Source organism: Notolepis coatsorum (genome assembly GCF_963971535.1).
Source record: "Notolepis coatsorum genome assembly, chromosome: 14".
Lineage (NCBI taxonomy): Eukaryota > Metazoa > Chordata > Actinopteri > Aulopiformes > Paralepididae > Notolepis > Notolepis coatsorum.
The window spans coordinates 116,338,667-116,343,647 of record NC_140178.1 but is presented as its reverse complement, the minus strand read 5'-3'; positions in this window follow the sequence as shown (position 1 = coordinate 116,343,647).

Below are 4,981 nucleotides of genomic sequence, written 5' to 3'. Positions count from 1 at the left end.
GACAGAGGAGGCGATTTGTTAGGAATGGGGGTAGTGAGGGAAGGAGAGTAGAACCCAATGTTGCAGGACAATGATGATGAGAGAGGAGGCAGAGACGAGGGAGTAGAAAATAATGATTTGTATTTGAAGAGCAAGCCGGTAAACAAGCGCACGTTACAAAAGAACAAAACAGACGCAGCCTAGCTGGCACTGTGGAACAACGAACTGTGGACACGAAAAGGAAAGGCAACAAAACAAAATACTTATCGAACACTTACTTAGACAACAGCACTACAGGGTAAGGAGGCGTCAACAGAAACAATGGAAAGCGAAGGTACAGATGGAGCCATTCGTTTTCCTAACCATTTTGCCGCGACGAGAGCACGGTGATCTCACGTCATTGGAATTCATTAGGAAACCAGGCTGCTGTTCTGTTTTATGCCGCCAGGAGGCGCAAAGTCGACGGGCGGCGGTCTGTTGACTTCCTCATTCGTCACTGTGCCTTTGTGTTGATAACAGGCGAGCAACGTTGGGACGGCACGAGACTGAGAGAGACTTGTTTATTGTGAATTGAAAATATGCAGGTAAAGTGGGGAGGGAGACTTGTTCATTCAAGTAAGCTATAATACAGTATATAATATGGCCACCACCAGACATATTCTCTCCGTGAAATTGCATTTATCCGTTGTGCAAAAAACTGTTTTCTTTTACTTTGAAAAAATGTTAACTTCCGCCTCAGTACTCAGCTACAGTTGAATGAAAATACGTTGCTAAGCTAGCGAACATTGCATTCCTTATTCATTTCAGTAACGTTATGTTTTCAAAGAATTAAGGACATGTCAACAACAGGGTGGATCTGGAATGCAACTATGTCTGGATTATGCATTGAAACTCGAAAGACGGTAAATAAACTAACTAATAAAACGTTCAAACTGTTCCAACTTGTGTATTGTTTTCATAAAAGTCGACTAAGATTGTACTCTTGTATTTTGCACTGTATGTCACAGGTGAGCTTGCTAGCCATTTGATTGTTAACGTGATACTCTGCAGTGCAGGTGAATAAAGTAGAAGCACTTCTTATAGTGTACAATGGGGGAAATAAGTATTGTTCAGTAAATGTATTTCCAATGAGCGTATTCAAGCGAAATTTGCACCAGACGTTTGTATTAACTCAAGAAATCTAAACATTAAAGTCCATATGTAAATAAAGTTATGTGTAATAAAGTGGAATGAAACAGGAAAAAAGTATTGGACACACTAAGAAAAAGCAGTACACCACATCAAGGAAAGGCAAGGAACCAGCTGAAAACTAAAACGAATTAGAAGGCAACTCTACCTCCTATCCGTGCTAATAATGTCAACTGGGTTAGAATATATTGATGGGCTATAAAATGTATTTTTTTGTTACCAAGGTTGCCACACAAGAAACATCAACTGATGGGTAAAAGCAAAGGGCTCGCCTCTCAAGACCTTCACAAACAGATTGTTGCAAATCATGAAAATAGAATTGGCTAAAGACGTATTTCACAACTTCAGAATCTTCCAGTAAGCACCATTGGGGGCATTATCCATAAGTGGAAGCAACATCACTCCATCATCAACCGGCCATGCACAGGTGCTCCTCGCAACATCATACAGAAAGCATCCTTGGAGCTGTCATTACAAACAAAGGCTTCTCCACTAAGTATTGAATTAATTTCAGTTAGCGTGTTCAATACTTTTTTCCTTTGTCATTCCACTTTATTACACATAACTTTATTTATACATTATACATTATTTATACATACTTCTCACAGTGGAATAGGTTGCCATAATAGTAACAGTAATTATGCAATTACTCAAGCAACAAGCAAAGAAAGCTTTAAAAAAACAAGTAAAGAGGTTACTTTTGGGTACAGGCACAATGCTTGACATACTGTATAACATTTTATAGAATAGAATAGAAATACTTTTATTACCAGAGGAAAATTTTACACTGCAAATCGCTCAACATTTAAACATTTAGACAGAACAGGTCACAAATAAGAATAACAAAACAAATCAAATTGCCCAAGATAAGAGTAGAATAAAATAGAATAAAAATGGAATAAAATATACAGTAAATAAATACAGTAAAATATACAACAAACGTGTAGGACAGACTCCATACTACACGTTGACAGGAAAGAAGCCTAACCTTTCAAAAATGAGAACATTTGGGTCACCATGCTATGCTTACAAGCAAAACAAGAAAAAGTTGGATTCAAGATGTGAAAAGGGTATTTTTGTAGGCTATGATAAGAACAGCCCTGCTTATTTGGTGTTTTATCCTGACACAGGAAAAGTACTCAAAAATAGGTTGGTCAAATTAATCACCAAGAATGTCATTGAGAGTCAGACTCAAACAGAGCAGGAAACGGATGATGAAGATTTCAGTATGAGGAGAGCTGTAAACCACCTACCAAAAACTGAAAAGGCAAATGTAATCCCAAAAGAATCACAGGAAAATGAGACTGAGATTTGTGATAACATTCAGATGGGTGAAGGCCAAAGTAGCCAGCGGACATAAAATCAAATGTATTTATCAAATCAAATTTATTTATAAGGCCCGACAACTAGGGATGGGTACCTTTCACATTTGAACCGATACCGGTACCGGTACCTGTGAATCGATACCGGTACCCAACAATACCTTTTTTCTGTACTTTAGTCTCAAGAAATTTTATTTACCTAGCTCAGTCGTGAAAAAAAAATCCAAACTTCAAATAACTACAATTTCGACAGTTTTCGGCTTGCCATTGCTCCGACTGCTTTATTTTTTAATCAAGTCAAATCCTAGGTAAGCATATATTGTGCGTGTGAACGTTGACATGAAAAGAAAAAAGGTAAAAAAAAAAAGTTTTTTTTTTTTTTTTTTTTTTCTTTTGGTATCTCACTTGATTCGATACTCGGTAGTACCGACGTGTTTCGGTTCGGTACCTCAAAAGTACCTAATTCGGTACCCATCCCTACCGACAACACACGTCAATGGGCCGTACACGTCCTCCCCAAACAAGTCAAGAAGAAACATCACATCAAATCAAGAACAAAACAAGAACACCACAAGGTCAAAAAAATAAAATAAAAACATCTTATCCACAAAGGGAAAGAAAACCTCAATATTTGAAGGATTATGAGTGTAAAGTCAAAACTGATGACCAAGAAGAACTAACCCTTGATTACTGTTATAGTTATTTGTGATGTGCCCCAAACATTGAAGGAGGCTATGACATCACCAAATTCTCAATTATGGGCTAAAGCTATGGAAGAGGAAATGGATTCACTGAGGGAAAATGACACATTACCCTGACCACACTGCCAGAAGGTAAACATGCAGTGGGGGGCAGATGGGTTTACACACTGTACCAGGAGAACTGTAGACCAAGAGTTGTGTTACAAGAGAAGTGATTCAAAACTAAAACGTGTTGCATATTGTGATGCTGATTGGGCAGCAGATCAAAATGACAGACGGAGCACAACTGGGTACAGTTTTAGTCTATGTCAGACAGGACCTGTTATTTCCTGGAAATCTAAGAAACAGCCTACAGTTGCTTTATCCACATGTGAAGCAGAATATATGGCATTGGCAGCTGCTACACAGGAACGTTTTTATCTTGTGCAGTTATTAAAAGGAATGGACAGTGGAAATTATTATGCACCAGTGACAGTCTTTGAGGACAACTGTTAAGAGCTACAGGTGTCTCTATCTATCTCAACTCCTATTAGAGATAGAACCCTGTGACCGCTCGATATCCCCCGGCGAGGTGCTAAACTCACCAAGTTCTCGAGTCAATTACTAATCCTAATAACGCTTACTTCATAGTCACTAGTTAGTTATATCCAGTTCATATGAAATATAAGCGTAGAAGAGTTGTTAACCTCTTCGTTATGTGTAATAAACTGAATGTCTGTTTGGGAAAAACTCCTTTTCATCAAATTGTCATATTCACAACACTATGCCTATAATAATAATTATAGGAAAAGCCCCAGAATAATAATCATTTGTAAGCCTGATGATATTACTACTCTTTTAATAAGTAGTACTACTAATAATAGTGTAATATTAGCGTAATAATATTAATAATCATTTGCAAGCCCCAGAACCTCCGATCAGTTTGACAGACCCATAACTCTGTGGCTTGATCGTCCGGCCCTGCAGTGGCCAGACTCTCAAATTCCCACAAATCCAATAGGCCCATCGCATCTAGAGATACTGATGCTCGCTCTGTCCCCCCGCGTCAAGGTGCTAAGCTTGACGAGAGTTTGCAGAGTCTTAATTTTATTTAGCAAGCAAATAGTGATAATCATCAGATAATCATTTCCTCGCAAATCCATAGGCACTGGTGAGTGTACATCTCATGCAGCTGATATGGTTGGTACGGGTGTAATCTACCCAATGGTTGCTGTCAGGAAACCCCCTTTGCCTTGAATTACAAAAAAATGTCGTCCTCTTTACTCTGATTTTAGAGAAAAGACAGAAATTTTTACATAGTATACTTAAAAATGTATACGCAATGAATGTAGTATTCTATGTCATGTTTCTTCCTAAATGACAATAACACTATATATTATTCCTCTCGACAGATGAGCTGAATGTCAAGTGCAGTTTGCACTTGCTCGAGTGTCATGTGTCAGGGCCCCAGGAAGTAAGGATACTATTGATGTTTTTCCTTCCAGGCTTTGAACTCCTTCCTTTTTGCCCTTATCTCTGCTTGCTGTTCTGGGGTTAGTGCCGCCCAATCGTCTGCAGATAGGTATTTGGTGTTGGAAGACTCCGTCTTCCCCGCTCTTTCCTGGGTTGTTTTTGGGGGGAACTCCTGGGAGGCCCCCCTTTTGTCGTTTTTTTTTTAGTAGGTCGGTTTAGCTTTAGCCAGTGGCTGTTGCTGTGCTTTGGGAGGCCGAGGTTGAGCCTTCTCATCTCTCGGGGTCTCCCCTTTCCTTTCCCCCGTATTGTGTTTGTTTTGAGAAAGCATTTTGACTTGGT